The sequence below is a fragment of the Myotis yumanensis genome, unplaced genomic scaffold (assembly GCF_028538775.1).
Source record: "Myotis yumanensis isolate MYYU_CA2020_CCGP unplaced genomic scaffold, mMyoYum1.0.hap1 SCAF_2, whole genome shotgun sequence".
Taxonomy (NCBI): domain Eukaryota; kingdom Metazoa; phylum Chordata; class Mammalia; order Chiroptera; family Vespertilionidae; genus Myotis; species Myotis yumanensis.
Window position 1 is genome coordinate 180,224,998 of NW_027223753.1, and position 19,551 is coordinate 180,244,548.

Sequence of the window (19,551 nt, forward strand, 5' to 3'; positions counted from 1 at the left end):
TTTTATTTTATTTTTTCTATTTCCAGATTTATTTATTGATTGATTTTATTAAGCTTTGGTGGGTTTGCTTATTTTTATAAAAATAAAATAATCACTAGTTTTCCTACCTACCTAGCTGTAAATATTATACCATTAATAATTACATGACATTCATTTAAAATAAGAATATATATTCTGCCCTCCTAGACTATAATAAAAGGTAGAAACGTGTTTAGTCATTTTTCTACTTTCCCGGTTTTTTTAAACATATAGGCACTCAATACAAATTTACTGAAATAGTGGATATTTCAAAATATAAAAACCCAGATGTAATTAAGTAAATTCCTTTCTCGCTAATTTGAAATACTATGTAGTGTTCCTTAAACTAAACTTTATATCTTATCAGCTCAGATTTGAGTAAAAGTCTGTATTTTGCCCTAAAACTATTTTATTTTACTGTCAGTTAGAATAGCATCAGGGGCATTTACACAGCTCCAGGAACACAGCCCCTGCACAAGTATCCAAGCAGAACCTGGCATACAGTAGGTGCTTAAAACATGTTTGTCTTTGCAGCTGTATTTGCTATGGACTGTTATTCCCCTCCCTAAGAATGCCTTGATTTTCAAGTGTTTTTAAGGATCTGTATTGTTGTTACTTAATTACTCAGACTCTTCCTGACTTCCAGTGTGGAAAGAAAGGTGACTTTTGAATCCATGTTTCCATTGGATGAAAAGATACTTAAAAGTGTCACTATTGCCCAGCCAGTATGGCTCAGTGTTTGAACATTAACCTATGAACCAGGAGGTCATGGTTCAATTCCAGTCAGGGCACATGCCCAGGTTGCAGGCTCAATCCCCAGTAGCAGGTGTGCAGGAGGCAGCCGATCAATGATTCTCTCTCATCATTGATGTTTCTATCTCTCTTTCCATCTCTATTTTTTTAAAGTTTCAGTATTTTCCAACAATAGAATAAACTCCCAAAGCAGAAGGGGGGAAAGTGGAATTTACTTCTCAAACAAATAAAGACATCCTCACAACACACACACACACACACACACACACTCCTTACAGGAGGTCTTACCATTTCCTATGTTCACATTTCATTTCTCGTGTTGAAATAGCCAGTGAACATAAATTGTTCCAAACAAAACTCAGCATTGCAAAACCAAGTGTTCTAGAACACATTTTAAAAATTCTATCCAAATGGAAATTAATTAAATTTTCAAAAGAAATTAAAATCATTGTTAACTCAGCATTTGGGGGGGGGGGGGGCGGGTAAGAGTGCTTAGATTTTTCTCAAAGATCTCTAAGTTTACAAATAGCTAAATTTCCTCACATACATAGATAGATACGATCAGTGATGAAGAGATTAATAAGCTGGGATCCCTGTTTTTATCTTCATGGACTGTTTGTTTGCTAGTTTGTTTAGCTACTGGGTGCTTGCTCCACTAAAATATGCTAGCAGACAAAAAGGGCTCTGCTCCATCTGACAAAGCTGTAGCATGCATTTATTTAATTTGCTAATCCCAAAGCTAACATTTGAGGGTAGTAGGTTTTTAATGAAATCTTCAGTATGCCCAGTAGCCAGCCCCGTGCTTGCAATCCTTTCTGAGTTGTAAAGGCCAGGCTTGGTTTGCAGCTACTGCCACAATTTCATAGAACCATAGAATTTTAGAGCTGGAAGAGACCTTAGATTATTTGTGACTTGACCTTCGAGCCACTTTAAAACTATTGTTCGAAAAACACTGTGCTCTGTAACTTTCCTGTTGCTAACTCCTCATTCTGTTTAAAAGAAATGGAACAGCTTGTTAAAGAGTTATTTGGTGGAGTCCCTTTATACCCCTGAAGTTTGGGTGAATTTTTGAGCCTTTTGATAAACACTGATCAAGAAATTATTTTCTGCAAGTGAGGACCTTGGAGGAGAGGAAGGAAAGGAAACCAACCTTTGCTGAGTTTACCATAGGGGCCTGGTGACCTACTTACATAATCTCTTTTGAAACTTGCCTTCAACGATTGCTATGGTCTTCGTTTTCCAGATTAAGGGCTGAGACCCAAGGAGTTTTAAAGTAACATGTTCCATGTCTTAGAGTTAGTGAATGACAAAGCTGGGATTTAAATCATTTAAAACCATGTGGCTCCATATATAACTAATGTTTTGTTGATTAGCCCAAACTGTTTCTCTTGAGTTTTATTCAAATATCTAAACAGAAATCACCTCATGAGCCTCCACATGGCTACATGGGCATGGTGGACATTTCCCTGCAGGTGAATCTTCAACACACTTGGTTCAAAATTCCCAAGGAAAGGGACTTGTCTTTTCTTCTGTTTGGCTGCATGATAATTACAACCGGATGTGCCTTGTGCAAAATTTCCTTTATATTCCATAGCAACATTTACTCTTTGGTAGCTGTCTACTGATGCTTTCTGCTGGACACTCTACCTGCAGACTGTAAAAGTTCAAGGAACAAGGCCATGGGCCGAAGCTAAATTTTCACAGACATTTCTGGTAACAAGGCCTTTGAAACAGGCAGACAGGTTGATGGTTAGAGGACTTTCAGGCCACCCAAACCACAGAATCAAGTTTTTCCTTGAAGTTCAAGATGACTCTGAAATCAGCACTATCAATACAATCTAGCCATTTTTCAGCTCCAATTTACTCAGAGGCCAAAAAGAAATAGTGACCTTCTCCCCCTCCATCACCCTTCAACCTGCTGGGGAAGGGGAGGCAAGGCAAAACTAATGGGGGGTTCCCTTTCTGAATGCGGAATCCAGAAATAAATGATAAATATTTTTGCACTCGCTCATCGTACCCTGCAATTCTGATGATTACTTGCAGTTTTGTTTGGATTGAATTCTACCTCATTTCTTTTTGACTCACCCCACCCTCAACTGACACAACCAAGACACAAGGTGAGGTGCAGAAAGCTGCTTGGGAAATGGAAAGAGAAGTCAGCCCGGAGGTTGAAAATACATAGCTGGTCTCCAAGTGATACTGAAAACCACAAGTTAGCAGTACGGTTGATGTCATTGAGTATGGATTCTGTTCCAATATTCTTTGTCAGATAGGCATTTAGTCTCAATGTTTCTTTGAACTTATTGCTCTACTAAGGCAAAGTCACACCTCCTGGCTCTTAACAACATGGTTCTTAATAGCCCAGGCTCTGCAATTCTCACAATAGATTGTGTTCTGTATTCAATGAACAATTATTGTAGCTACCAAGAAAGATGTCTCTTGTTTAATTATCTTTTTATTCATGGACACCTTCCTTCTCCACCCTAGTCAACCATGTGGCTCTTCCTGGGTTGCCTGTTCCTAGGCTAAGTGCCTGAATACGCGATCATCCCAAATCCTCATGTTTATTTCTTGCTGTCTCTGGCACCTCTTTCCTTTGCCCACATGCCAGCTTTAGTTCTGCTCATCTCCTAGAAAGATGAATGTCTGCCCTTTTCCCTAAGTGACAGAGCACAGTAGACCCGGAGCTGTGTCTGCTCCCAGGTCCAGTGCGCACTGTCTCTGAAAGGGTTACTCTCTTTTACATAGGTGGGTCACTTACTTTCCTTAGGATTACTTACTTTACCTTTCTTTCATCTGTTTAAGTGCTTTCTCAATACATCCAGCCCAAGTCAGATCACGTTATCAAAGAATCTGAAATGTGTAGCTGATAAGCAGCAATTTCTTTTTCTCACCCTTCAGAAGTGTGTCTTGTTGGTGGTTTTCACTCAGTGACCCAAATAATAAGTGTTCTTGTGATGCTATGGATGCAAGAAGCAGGTAAACCACAGAGCTCACACAGAAGCAGTCATGGTCTTAATTGGGCGTAGCCAGCTTATGTTTTTATTTAACTACACATGATGAAGTAGAGACATTTACGTAAAACTGTCTTAGATGCCAGGTAAGAAAAACCATTAATTAGAGAACAGGAGAGGATTTCTTTTTAAACATACTTTGTTAAACCACTTTGACTCTGAAATGGAAACAGAACACTAGAATATGGAAATTTTCACATTAGTGGTTTTATTAGGACGTGTTTAGATTTTTCAAACACTGTGCTATTTTTTTTAAAGTTATTGACTCAGCAAAATAGGGATGCATTTGACCAACCACTTTTTCTGCCTCCAATTTAAACCCATTTGTATTCCAAGAGAAATTTAATCTGTACATTTATGATTCATTTGTGCTTAACTTGCCAAAATGTTAAAAGCTGTTTGAAATAAAAGAAGCCTTTGGATTCTTATGCTTATATAATTTTTATCCTCAGAATCAGAAAGCTATGCTTTTGCAGAGAACCCACAACCTGATACTCTATAGGCAGATGCATCAAACATGAGAAATTGCAGGGCTCAAGTAGATCACAGGTATATGGCTGTCACTTTGAATTTTAATATACAGGTATACATAATTAGTATACAGGTTTTAAATAAACTTTCTTTAAGCAAGTAATATAATTTAAACGGTGATTTTATGTATTTATTTATTTATTTAAATCCTCACCTGAGGATTTTTTTTTTATTGATTTTTAGAGAAAGATGAAGATACAGACAGAGAGAGAGAAAAATCAATCGGTTGCCTCCTGCAATGGCTTCGACAGGTGAGCAAACCCGCAACCTTTCCAGTGTAATGGATGACGCTCCAACCAACTGTGCCACAATCGCCAGGGCTAAATGGTGATTTATTTTAAATAAAGTTCCTGATTATTACTTTTTTTGCAGGGCCACTATACAATCTGGTTCAAGTTGTGTACTACACAATTCTAAGAAGTGCCATTCTCAAAAACAATATAGCCTTCATGGTGAGTCTGTTTCTTTGTATTCTTAAACCTTGTTTTTCTTTTTGCAATTAAAAATTGAGGAAAGAGCATCATCTAGGGATACTACCAAGCTGCAGTATCTTTATTGACTAGACCAAAACTTCTATCTTCACTTGCCAAATTTGCAAGGACTTGAATGAGCCTTGTGCATATTAATTTAAGACACTTCATGCCTGGTAAATTTATGATCAGGCTTTGGTTTAATTTCATATTGGTTTATTATGTCTAGATGGGAAATAAAAAGCTAGAGAAATCGGGGGGGACCAATAGATTCTATAGGTAGAGCAGGAGGGGAAGAATGTGATAAAGCCCCGCCACAGATGGATTTATATGCTCTCCAAGTTACCATGTGGATTTCAGGTCAGTGGAGTTAAAAGGCGAGGGCAGAAGCAGATATCTACAGGCCGTGTGTCATTAACCAGGCTATTACCGCAGTGTGACCACCGAAATAGAACAAATAGTTATAGGCAATAAACACTCATCCATTTACTAATTTATTTATTAACTCATTATTTTTAATATAATCAACCCTATAGTGAGCAGTTGCCATGTATATGGTATAGTACAGTGATGGCGAACCTGACACGCGTGTCAGAGGTGACACGCGAACTCATTTTTTTGGTTGATTTTTCTTTGGTAAATGGCATTTAAATATATAAAATAAACATCAAAAATATAAGTCTTTGTTTTACTATGGCTGCAAATATAAAAAAATTTCTAAATGTGACACAGCACCAGTTAAGTTAGGGTTTTTCAAAATGCTGACATGCCGAGCTCAAAAGGTTCGCCATCACTGGTATAGTATTAGCAAAAAAAAAAAAAAAAAAATAGAGAAAAACACAAGAAGTGGTCTTTGCCTTCTAGGAGCCACAGCCTAATTAGGGCTATTTCTGTGTGTGCACAGCCAGCATATAAAGCAGTGTGTGATGCTTAAATGTCACCTCAAAGGTTTCGACAGCAAAGGCTGTGAAATTTCTAGGGAGGCAGACATTATTCTTGGGAGATTAGAAGAGGTTTCTTAGGTGGGGTGCGGGGGAGGAATAAAGCTTGATGGGTAGTCATGATGATGGATAAAACCACATGGGTTTGGAACGCAGATTGGGCTCTACCACTCATTAGTTATGAGACTTGGGGCAAGGTCTACGCTTCTCTGAATCTCAATTTTCCTCCTTTTTAAATGGAAAATAATATTTCAAATACCCAGGATTGGGGTCAAAATGAAATAAGTAGTTTGGAGTTCCAACAACCTCAAAATGATCCTCACACCCCAGAGTGGCTCAGGAGCAAAATGAGCAGGAGCAGCAAGAAGAGACCTGTGAACGGGGCAAGGGGCAACCTCATTGGTGGGTGGGTCAATAATCCTCCCCGTTTTGCTTTTCAGTGTGGTTGGACTTTATGGTGCTGAGAACTGGATCCCAAAACCCTCCCCACCCTCCAACAGCCCCATGCTAGCCATATATCAGCAATCACCCCTCAAGACCTTAGCTATCACTCCAAGGAAAATGGGGCAGAAACTCTGAATTACTTGAGAATAAGTTTCTGGCACCAGGCAGGGGCTCAAAATAGGAACTGGGTTATTTTAGAGCAGTGATGGCGAACCTATGACACGGGTGTCAGAGGTGACACGAGAACTCATTTTTTGGTTGATTTTTCTTTGTTAAATGGCATTTAAATATATAAAATAAATATCAAAATATAAGTCTTTGTTTTACTATGGTTGCAAATATCAAAAAATTTCTATATGTGACACGGCACCAGAGTTAAGTTAGGGTTTTTCAAAATGCTGACACGCCGAGCTCAAAAGGTTCGCCATCACTGTTTTAGAGCATGTGGAAGGTTATGTAGTTCAGACAATGGAATTTATGAGTTATAATTCATGCCAACTAAAACGTAAAGCACTCACAGGCAATCAACATGTATCTGTTCCCTTTCTCTTTTCCCATTCCTCAACATTTCACGGAATGGATGTAATTCTGAATGGAATCAATGAAAACAGAGCCATCAGGTACAGTTAGCCTTTTATGGCTATAAAAAATAATTCAATACACATGTTTCTCCTGATGGCAGGAAAGTCATTTTATTGCCACATAGAAGGAACATCACATTGAAAAATCATGTCTCTATACCCCCATCTATAGCTTCTCACATCAGAAAAGTTAACAAAAGTGTGGCTCATCTATGACAGTTTTTGGAAGGTGTGAAAATGGAACCAAGTGTCCACTTGTCAACAAGTAGAGCTTGTGTGCTCCAGGGAGGAGGGACTGTCTTCCTCTGGTGACATTTAAGAAACTGGCAGGGACAGGTATCACTCAGTGTGGGTTGGCTACAGAGCCACCCCAGGGCAGTGTCACAGTTGCTGAGAGCAGGGACAGGGACAGCTCTCGGGGCTGGAAGAAATAGGTCAGGGCTGACAGCAGCAGCTGGTTAGCTTCGTCTTTCCCACACCCACCTCCCCCCATCCAACACATTTCTGGCCTCAACCTTTGCTCAGTCCCCTTGGACAGCGAAGTCAGCTCTTCTTTCTTCCTTTGACTTCCTCAGTTCCTCCCTAAAGTTGACAGGGACACAAATGTCAAAAGGCTCCCCAAATAGAAAAATGTTCCATGCTGATCAATGGTGAGAATGTTAGAAGCTTTATTCCTGACTTCCCCGAATTTAACTTTTTTAGCACTAGCTGCCAAGATTTTGTATTAGAGTCTAGGCAACGTGAAGTCTGCACTCATATCTTGAACTTCATAAGAAATGTTATTGTAATTCAGAAAATGTCTTAACTCCTTATTTATTAGCATCGTCACAAATAAAATGTGTATGAGTTCATGTTACAGATAACTAATTTTTACTCTTTAAGCATAGACATTCCTCTTTCATCTAAAATGTATTCTATAATTCTTTCACCTAATACGTACACCCTATGAAGAATTATTACCACACTTCTTGGTTAGCCAGGGCCACTGAGGTGGCTGAGATTTGCTGTACTAATTTTGTGCAGTCGAGGAAGTCTGGGCCGTAGGTCGCCTACAATGTCTTCAGATCTTCATGCAAGTCTAATCCGTGAGACATCTTTCTGTCACATCCATGCGACAGGGTCACACAGACAGAATCACCATGACCACTGGGTTTCAATATCAGGGTTTCATTCTGACAGTAGTAAACTGTGAATTATTCTAGGGGAAGAGTAAAGAGCAAAGTCTGGGGCAAAACCAGCCTAGGCAGCTGAGGAATGGAAGCTGCTCTTGGAATGAGGCGAGAGTAACATGTCTGGTGAAGTTTGGAAATCCATTGCATGTGGGCTGCTGAGTTAGCCAGATTTTACTGGCCCTTCCACCTTCAAGGTCACTTGGGCTCTTAAAGGGCAGCATGATTTTTGACGCTGACATTGACATGATCTTTATTCCCATCATAGGTTGTTGCTTTGCAATGTCGGGTCCTCTAGAGTCTCCCTCAATTCTCACCGCTTCCAGCCTGAGGTCAGCTGTGATGGAGGAAGAATTCGAGGTGCCAGAAAAGCTCTCACACTGCCCACACCTGCCACCACCGACAGTGCAGGGTCCCAGGATGCTCACTGTTGCTCTGATTTCACCTGCACTTCTAATCCAGTGTGTCAGAAGCTGGCTGGGCTCTGTCCCCTCATACACCAAGGGGACGTGGCCCTTAAGAGAATTACGTTCTCCAAAGAATATTTCACTTTCTTATCAAGCCACAGCTATGTTCCAGGTGATGTTTCTAGAGGTTCAAAACAGAACAAAAACACCTATTCTCCACCCTACAGCCAGGGTGGTTTTTTAATATGCAAATCTGATCCTTTAACTTCCCTTCAGCAGCTTCTTGCTGTCCTTAGAATAAAGTTCAAAATGCTTAACAGGCCCTACTGGCCCTAAGAAACCTGCTCATTCTTCTCTTCAGTCTTCTCTCCCATCAATCAGCCTCCCTCACTCTCTACACCCACCACACATGAGGTATCTCGTCCAGGCCCTCACACCAGGCCTGCCCTCTCCCAGCCCAGGGCCTTGTCACCCGCAGTTCCCTTTACCTGTTACTGCACTTCCTTCCTTAACAAACAAATACAAACAAAACACTCAGCCTTCTGATCTCAGCTTAGATATTAAAGACTAAATCCCCTTGCAGGAGCTCCCCAAGCACTTCCCCCAAACCCAGGACAATCCTCTTACATTTAGTCTCTCACTGTGACTCCTTTCTCACTAACTTCCAGAGAACATTGGCGGGGTGGGGGGTGAGGGGGGATGCAGGTTTTGTGGTGTCTGAGCTTCTTCAGTGGGGGAGGGGATTGGCTCTTTAAGGAAAACAATCCAGAAATACCTGCTTTGCATATTTTACAAAAAAACATATGTCTTCAGGGGCTTCAAAGGAGACTGAGCTCTTGAGGGAACCTGCAGCTTAAGCTACTTTATTTGGCTTCCTGGTAACTCTGGCTCCGGGCAGAGACTATATTTGTCTTGTTTACTGCTGTGGTCCTGGCACCTGACACAAGTTTATTTGGGTTACTATTGTTTATTAATTTTCTAATCACTGAACGAGGAAAGGGAAGAATTAGGAAATCTATATTTTTTGAATATCAAACCAGCATATATTTACCAGTAGAGCTATGCAATCCCACCAGGAATGAAGGAAGCAGATTGGCTCTCTGAAGGTTGAGCAAGTCTGTGAGAAGAAGATACCTGACCCTCCCTCCTCCAGGAGAGAGTTCCAGGATAGGACCTTCAGAGAAGTGGGCATGGCCTCACCAGTGCAAGGCTGAGACTGATCTCTAGCCCTGGCTCTACAGGAAGAAATATGACTCTCTAATCATGGGGTTCTTAATCAGGGCACCTTGACGAAGCTCCATTGTTTGGAAAATTGAGAATATATTTTTTTCTATGGTCATGTCTCTGGGAAAGGAATCTGACTTTCACCAAATTCTCAAAGCAATGGAAGACTTTCCAAAACATGAACAGGTACTGCAGATTAGTCCAAGAGGGCTGCATGGAATCAGTGGAGATGTCCTACAGCTCAGACAGGTCAGGGCTCCTATCCCAGCCCTGCTTCTTAGTAGATCTTCACAATTTCTCAAACTCTCACAGTTTATGCAACTGCATAATGGGACTACTCATGCTTACTCACAAGGTGCCGAAATACAGACCTATTCATATACACTAATATATGTTATCTGGCCCCATTCCCATCTCATAGTGTACTCTCAATAAATATTTGTTCTCTTCCCTTCTAAATCATTTTTTATTGCTTGTTATAATCTCTGTAGTAAAGGCTAAATTGCTTAAGAATATTGTATTCATTCACCCATCTATTCATTTTAAAATTTTATTCAGCATCTGCTATGTGCCAGACACTGTGCTAGGCACTGGAGGCGGGTAGGGTGGGAAAGATCAATGAGATGATTAGGAGTAAAGACAAATCAATAGACTTAAAAAAAAAATCAAGAAGCAGTTTTGAAAATTTCCCATCTTACAATGATTATGTACTCTGTCTTGGAGATGAGCTTCTTTGGCTGTCTACATGTTTCAAAATATCTGGGATATAAATGGAAAAACAGAGTCAGTCATGGGGATTTTTATGCAGAGGGTAGCAATCATCCAGATGTTTCCAAATATTCCTGTGTCCACTGTTATCTAGACAACCACTTTGGGGAGATTGAAATTTTTATTTTCAATGAGATGGCATCACTTTGGGTACACACAGCTTTGTCAGTTCATGTTACAAGCCAACAAATATTCCTCTGACACCGGCCAAATGCAGCTTGCGCTTGCAAAGCAAAACCAAACAGAAAAATTATGAAAATAAATGGGTCTTAAAGCACACACACACACACACTATGCCGTCCCCGTTAGTATAGTGGTGAGTATCTCTGCCTGTCACACACACACTCACACACACACACACACACGCACACACACACACACACACTCACATGCACACACGTTAGCCCTGCTTCATTTCCCTCCGCCTCCTGCCTCCCCACAGCAGCCCCTCCATTATTCCCAGATCAGTGAGGCTTCCTCAAGTGCACAAGGGCTAACTAGTGTCCCCACCACACACACCAAGCGTTGCCAGATAAAATGTAGGATGCCCAGTTAAATATGAACTTCAGATAAGCAACAAATAAATTGTTAGTTTAAGTATGTCCAGATATTACATGGGACATACTTACACTAAATTATGCTTTGTTTATCTGAAATTCAAATGTAACTAAATGTCTGGTATTTTTATTTGTTAAATCTGGCAACCGCACCCCATCTGTGGCCTGTGACCAAGTTCCTGCCACTCTCACTCCTTCGGGACTCAGTCCCATTTCCACCCCAACAGGGCTCAGATCCCAGGATGGCACTTCTTCTCTGGACCCCACTCCAAATCCCTGCTCTACCAAGCCCTTCCTTGGGAGCCTCACCCCTGTGTTCTGCAGAGGTGCCACAACACACATCTTTTCTTCCTCAGGCAGCAGAGCTCTTGGTCATGGTCCTCTCCATCAGTGATCTCTGTTGCTGGGGTCCTTCCCCACCTGGGTCCCTTCCCCACCTGGGTCCACTCCTACCTGATGGTACTGTGACAGAACTTGGACCCCTGTGCAGCCTGCCCTGTGGTTGCCCTGACTCACTATTATTAAATTTCAAGAACCCCTAATGCATCCCCAACAGGGCAGCACACCTATATTCCCATGAACTGAGATAGGGATCAGTTTCATTCATAAGCTAAAATGAGCATCAGCAGAAGGCCAAGAAGAGACTACTTATTTCCTAAGAAGGAATGTAACTGAATGGGAATCTATCTACAAAACCAATAAACAAATTAATGGTTGCACAAAACATAATTTATCTCAGCCTGCAATCCAACCACATAAGCACTCATAACATCAAAGCAGTTTTTGTTTCCTCTAAATTTATCAAGGTCTTATTTAATTGCTATAAACACCTAAAGACATGAGCACATTAACACATAAAATTGCAGGATTTTCGCTGATACATATTCATGAACTCATGTTGCTGTGATCAGGCATATAATGACCTGAGACATTGATAAATTTGATAGAAGCAAAAGAAAAAACATAGAACACTGTTAAAATTCTCTGCAGATCATGGAAGAGAATCTTTTATAAGCCCTACTCTAAGAGACCATTCATAACAATTATTGTATTTCTGTAATTCTTCCAGGAGAGAGAGCAGCAAATGTTTAATCGGTATGCTTCATAAAAACACTGTCCCCGAAGCACGTGAAAGCTAGATCAGTGCTAAAGACACTGGCTTCTTGGAAGGCTAATCCAGGCCGTTTCTCAGAATCAGTTTCACATTCTTACTGGCATGCTTGCTTCTATATCTACTGTCACTCAGAAAGGACTGACAGTTTTCCAAGTATTTGTGGGAATCTCAAGTTACAGCTATTCCAGGGTCTTCAAAATGAATGTCTTTTATTTGGATGGAAATGTACAGCATGTGCTGGCTCACCCAGAGTTGCTGCAGTGAAGTTATTTTTGAATCCCCAGCCTGCTAACCTCTCTCGTTAGAGCCCATCCATACATAGCTACTATTCATTAAATTCTTTGCTCTCACCCAAGCAGGCAGTGCCCCTGTAGGCTGGAAACCGTGCTTAGTCTGAACATAGCTGGACTGGTCCTGACAAAAGAAGCTGAGCAGATGCCTAAGGCAGACACTGAGGCTGAGAGGCAAGGGCATGGACTGTGACAGGCCCTGCAAACGGCTCCCCAGAAAAGAGTGCAGTTACGCAGCCCACTTATAGGAATACTAATTGATTTCAGCAGATCCTATGGCAAACCTCAGAATCCCTCTCAATATAATATTCTAGTCAGCTATTTTCAATCAACCTAGAGCAGGGAACACCTCAAAGGTCATGCCTCCCATGTACATACTGAGGTCAACAAGAAAGTTGGGCTCTGGACATAAACTACAACAACACTGCCACCAAAATAATATTTTTTAAGGATTTACTATGTTTCAGAAACTATGGCATATATATATACTAGAGGCCCGATGCATGAAATTCAAGCAAGAGTAGGCCTTCCTTCCCCCGGCTGCTGGCACCGGCTTCCCTCTGGCTCCCAGGATCCAGGCTTCCCTCCCAGCCCTGGCTTCATCTGGAAGGTTGTCTGGAAGGACATCTGGTCTAATTAGCATATTAGGCTTTTATTATTATAGACTAGAGGCCCGGTGCACAAAAATTTGTGCACTGGGGGGGGGGGGGGCGCCTCAGCCCAGCCTGTGCCCTCTAGCAGTCTGGGACGCCTCGGGAGATAACGACCTGCTGGCTTAGGCCTGCTCCCGGGTGGCAGAGGGCAGGCCCAATCCCTTGGTGCAGCCCCTGGTCGGGCTTAGAGCTGGGCCGATTGGGGAGTTGGGGCGCCGCCCCCTGTCATGCACAGAGCAGGGCGAATTGGGAGTTTGCGATGCCACCCCTAGTCACACTCAGGGTAGGGCCGATTGGGGGGTTGGGGCACCGCCCCCTGTCACACTCAGGGCAGGGTCAATAGGGAGGTTGCGGCGCCACCCCCTGTCACGCACAGAGCAGGGCCAATCAGGGGGTTGGGGCGCTGCCACTGTCACATTCAGGGCAGGGTCGATGGGGAGGCTATGGCTCTACCCCGTCACACACAGAGCAGGGCCCATGGGGGGAGGGGGGGGTTGGGGCGCCGCACCCTGTCACACACAGAGCAGGGCCTATCAGGGGGCTGGGGTGCTGCACCCTGTCACGCACAGAGCAGGGCCAATCAGGGGGTTGGGGCGCCGCCACTGTCACATTCAGGGCAGGGTCGATGGGGAGGCTATGGCTCTACCCCGTCACACACAGAGCAGGGCCCATGGGGGGAAGAGGGGGTTGGGGCGCCGCACCCTGTCACACACAGAGCAGGGCCTATCAGGGGGCTGGGGTGCTGCACCCTGTCACACACAGAGCCGCAAGGCGATCAGGGGGTTGGGGAGCTCCCCCCTACCAGGCACAGAGCAGGGCTGATCAGGGGGTTGGGGTGCCTTCCCCTGTCACGAACAGAGCAGGGCGGATAGGAAGGTTGTGGCCCCTCCCCCTGTCACACACAGAGCCCCAGGGCAATCAGGGGGTTTGGTCGCTGCCCCCTGTCACGCTGATCCCAGTGCCGGGAGGCCTTGCTGCTCCGCTGATCCCGGTGCTGGGAGGCATATTACCCTTTTACTATATAGGATAGAGGCCTGGTGCACGGGTGGGGACCGGCTGGTTTGCCCTGAAGGGTGTCCTGGATCAGGGTGGGGGTCCCCACTGGGGTGCCTGGCCAGTCTGAGTAAGGGGCTGAGGGCCGTTTTCAGGCTGGCGGGTGACTGAAGCTCCCAACCTGTCCTTTTCTTCTTTTTTTTTAATTCTGGGCCAGCTTTAGCTCTGAGGCTTGGCTCCAGCTCTGAGGCCTCTGCTGCTGAAAGCAGGTATCTGGTTTGTTTGGGTTCTATAATTGTAACACTGTTGCGGTCCTGCTCACTCCAGCTCTGAGATCCCGGCTGGCTGAAAGCAGGGATCTGCATTTGTTCTATAATGGAAACAATGTTGCAGTCCTTCTGGCTGAAGCCCGGCTGGCTGAAAGCAGGTTTCTGGGGTTTTGTTTAGCTTCTATATTTGTAACAATGTTTCTTAAACTGCAATCTCAGAGGCCGGCAGTGGCAGGCGGGGAACATTGGCTCCTCCGTCACTGAAGCAAGCAAGCCTCCTGTTCGCTTCAAACTGCCTGGCTGCCGGCCACCATCTTGGTTGGCAGTTAATTTGCATATTGCCCTGATTAGCCAATGGGAAGGGTAGCGGAGGTATGGCTAATTACCATGTTTCTCTATTATTAGATAGGATAGATAGATATAGAGATAGAGATGGAGATAGATAGATAGATAGATAGATAATAGATAGAGATAGATATGATATTAACTCATTTATTTTTCACAAGAGTCCTATAATGTAGTTGCTAATATTGTCCCAACATGTAATAACTCGCTCAAAGTCATATACAGCAAGGTTGAAGATCAGTATTCAAATACAGTCCCACCTCCCTTTACATTCTGTATTCTGAGCCACTGAGCTGACCACCATTAAGTGGGGAGAAATCGACAGCTGCTTATGTTGTGTGACTTTAAGGGATAATGGGAAAATCCTCTCTGCTCCCAACATCTTCAAGCTCCCCCTCCCAACACAGATCTGTTTGCTTTAACCAGAAGGGAACAACTGGTGGAGTAGAGACAGCATGAAATGCAGAGTCCCCTCTCGGCCCCTTCATAGCATCTGACTTGGGGTAAGCAGTTTAGTGTCCCTGGAGATGAGTTTAATGAGACCTCACCCCACCCCCCCAAGATTGTATGGGCAAAATGAAACATGTACAGAAGCTTGTTTTGAGAACAGAATGGGGTATACAGACTTAGATAAAGATACAGAAGATATACTAAGATACAGAATTAGATAAAGCACATGCTTTCTTCCAGAAGTTTTTGTGTTTAGACAATGATATTTACATTGCAATTCTGAGTAGATTGGAGAGGGGTGGTAGTGATGCTATGGGAGATGGGACATGCAGAAGTCATAAGGAATAGACATAAGGATGCCAGACATGGCTGGGACTTCTCCTTTTCACTTGTAGCTAGGGGCAGTGATGTGGCTAGAACCATCATCCCCAGATACATACTAAATTTACGTATTATCTTTGTCAGAAAATTCCCAGGTTATCAGACACTTCCATTTGGCTCTTGCAAAACATAAATGAGATAATTGGAGAGTAGTTATTATCCATGTGGCTGAGGACACAAGCATAAGGATCCTTTAGGAATTGCCTAGGAGTCTGAGATGGAGCCAGGGATAAGAGCAAGTGCACATACTCCAGTCCCCGGGGTGGGGGCGGTGCAGACCAGAGAACTCAGGTCCTTCCACATTCACATCACCCCTTGCCCAGTGACTTCAAGGGCACCCCGTGGAGTCATCTCCATTTTTAGGTACAGGCCATCCAATCCTTTTGTGAGTCAGTCAGGCCCTCTGTGGGGCACATCTAACCACTGTAGTCCAGTGGCATTTTATCTCTGCAGGTAATTTGCACATTCCCTGGGGAACTTTGGTTATTTGAATACTCATCAAGTACAAGAAATAACCATGCAAACATGCCCAGGGCCTTCTATGTTTGTCTAGGTTACTCACATAGTCTTATTTGGTAGCTGAGCCATAAGGTGAATCTAATTGAACTAAATAGGATGAAACTGCACTGAGTTGAACTGGAGTCAGGTGAACTTCTCGCCTTTTCTAACTCAGAACCAGGTAAGGTGAGAGGGAGGGTCTATTTTTCCCTCTAGCCATTGTCTTAGGCCAACCCTCTCTTGGAGTACCCCATCAGTGATTGAAACTCATCTGTCCATGTGCTGGGACTCACTGTTGATACCACCTCCTCCCACCCCCTTCACCAACACGACAATCCATCACCAAATCCTGCTCATTTTTATCTCGCATTTCTCTCCACTCACTCCTAACCACAACCCTTGTCCAAATCACTGCCCTCTCTCACCTTGATCCCTCATACAGCCTACTGAATAGTCTCCCTACATCCATTCATGCCCCACCCCTAATACAGTCTCTACTTCAAAGCTAAAGTGATTTTTTTAAGGCAGCAAAACACCTATATAATATTATTTCTCCCTAAGGGCTTCCCCTGGCCATTAGAATGAAGACAAAAGCCCCTGATGTTGCTCATGATCCTAGACCAGTGATGGCAAACCTATGACACGCGTGTCAGAGGTGACAGGCAAACTCATTTTTTTGGTTGATTTTTCTTTGTTAAATGACATTTAAATATATAGAATAAATATCAAAAATATAAGTCTTTGCTTTACTATGGTTGCAAATATCAAAAAATTTCTATATGTGACACGGCACCAGAGTTAAGTTAGGGTTTTTCAAAATGCTGACACGCCGAGCTCAAAAGGTTCGCCATCACTGTCCTAGACCGCCTCTCCTGGGCTGCTCATGGCACCCAGGCCTCTAGTCTAGGTGCCCCCAGCCCCTCTGGCCATGCAGTCTCTCAAATGCTCCGTGTCCCACACGTCTCTGAGCTTTCCCCACATTGTCCCTTCAGCCTGCGCTCTACATCTGAACCTACACCCCTGCCCCCTACTTTCCTATAACTCACAGATATTAGTAAACATGTTTTTCCTTCGTGCTCTCACAGGTCTTACAGCTATCCACTCTGAAAATACTCTTTTCTTCCTTGATAGTGCATATCTCCATTGGTAAGTATATAGATGTGTGGTCATTTTTATTAATCTTGTTTTCCCTCTAAGCAACAATCACTGGGAAAGGAGGGACTGTGTGTTTTTTGCTTATTATTTTCTCCCCAGGGCCTAGCATTGGGCCTGACATATGCTAGGGAACAACAGCCATTTGTTGTTCAACGTTGAGGGGCTGACTGGACGCCACTAGCCCTTCTAACTACCAATGATGACTCAGGGGAATGATGAGCTGGTAGAAAACATGCACCTCCCACTCCACCCTCCTCCTATCGGAAGCTTCCAAAATTTTGCTTCATTTCTGCTTCAGAAATTTTGGGTTTACAATTTGCAGTGACATTTCAAAGATGGGAGACAATACTGTAGGTCATAGAAATACTCATTTTGGCAGTTGACAAGCTTGTATTAATGTGTGGCATGTATTAGAATAGTTCATTACTTACGGGGTGCTATTCAAAACAGTTCCTGTTAGTCATTAGAATGCTGGCCCTAAGGGCAGGTCAGGGGCCAGATCTTCCCATCATGTCAGCTGGCTCTCAGATGGGCCAGAAAGGAGGCCACCTCGCTGGGTGTAAATGCCTCCTGGGATGGAGGAGGAGCTCCCCACCTCATTCCATGGTGGAGTAGCAGCTGCACTTGTAGAAAGTTTTGCCTTTTGTTGTGTCTACTGTCACCCCACCCCATGTTCTTGGGCTCACGTTCCATATAACCCTGGCCACTCGTCCACATGACAACCCTCCAGTTATTTGAAGACAAGCCACGTCTGCAGTCTTCTCTTCTATATTTTATGCTTTTTCCAGCCTTGATTTTTTATTTATGGACCACAGCTTGCTATTTTATTACATGCATTCTTGGAAGCTGCCTTAAATCCTGTGCAGAATAAGGCCATCTGTAATAAATTGTTGTTTCTTTCCTCTAGGCAACAACTCCAGTTCCCCGCCTGACAGTCTCCTCACCAGTCTTGCATTATTCCCACAGTTGGATTCTCTGATATACAGCAATATATAGAGACACCAGAACAGAGAAAAACCTAGGCTTTTCCCCAAACTCGACCTTCACCTTAGATGGTTACTGTCAAGTCCACAGCAGTGTCTCAAGTGCAATGTCTTAGGACCAACAGGCAGAGTTTGGGAAGATGAGTGATGACCCAACACTGCTGTTTCACAGAAACAGCTATTAGTGACATGCTCAGGCTTTGGAAACCCCTAAATCCACCCACCCCTGAGACTTGAAATGATAACCTGGCCTCCTACATGAACTAGAAGATCAAGGTCACAGGACTGAACTCCCTGGTGGGATATTAAATATTTCATTATTCCTCACTAACTCGAAGTCTACTCACCCTTTTTCCGCCTTCGCTGCCTCTCTATACCTGCTTTATTTTTAAGTAGATCACTCCACTCTATCTTAACCCCTTCCTTTCCTCTATATGAGACCTGTTCCAACAAGGATCCCTGTTACATGAGTATTTCCATCTTTCCCTTCAACCTAGCACCCTCCTTTCTGCCCACAAAATGCTCAGGTCATCCCTAAGCTAGAAATTACTAATAATGAAATATTTAATATCCCATTTAGCCCAAAGCTCACTTCCCAGCTCTGCCCGTTCAGGCATGAATCAACCTCTGGGAAGAAGCACTGCTGTTTGTGCATGCAAGGGTAGATTGAGCTCTTGTGGGGCCTGAAGCTCATATAATTTGGGAGCAGGGAGGGCCCATTAAGATAAAGAATTAAAAATTAAAAATTCAGTATAAAACTGAGTATTTATTTAGAAGAAAAAATGCAGTAAGTTACAATTTTTTAAACATGGACGAATACAGCAAACATTATAAAAATCTAAAAAATAATGTAATGTTTTAATTTATTGCCTGGCCTTTATAACATTTCCCCCTACATTTTTTTAGGGGCATTCTCTCAGATTGCTACTTTATTTGGCAATAATTCAATGTTTTCCAGCATAGTTAATAAAAAAAGTTTGCTTATTATTTATGGTTTTAGAAAACATTTAGCTAAATACTAATTCACTATTGGTAATATGTAACTTTGTAGGATTATTTTTCTCAAATGTGTAAAAAATCTCTTATCAAGTTTCTTTCATATCTGAGCTGAAGGATTTCAGAACATTTCAAGTTTGTGAGTGTGTATGTGCTGTGACTAATCTTAATTTTTTTTCACTGACAACACCCATTAACCAGTTTGCCACTGATGTCTCATCATAGTGCTATGTTACAAATGTTAGACTGTCCTATCTCAAGGAGAGATTTTGCATTCTGACTGGGCCTTGACAAGACCTGGATCCTCTTCTGGCAGTTTCACTCACCTCATAACTGGAAGGACAGTCCACACACTAGTCTCTTTTCCTGAAGCCACATGTAAGAGGCACATTCACACTTGGTTTCACTGACACTTGTGTCAATGCTGAGTGAGTCTGCCCAGGGGGTGGGGTGAGAATTCCTGAAACTATTAGCAATAACTTATCTAGACGTTAATGATATGAAAACCATACAGTATATCCTCATAAACTTTAACTCTGGTTCTCTA

The 19,551-nt window shown here is 43.0% G+C and overlaps 1 long non-coding RNA gene across 1 annotated transcript in view; it reads right to left on the minus strand.

Annotated features, from left to right (window-relative positions):
• Positions 1-19,551, minus strand: part of LOC139004089 (uncharacterized) — a 637,181-nt gene that overhangs the window by 155,697 nt on the left and 461,933 nt on the right. The gene's annotated exons all lie outside the window — the stretch shown is intronic.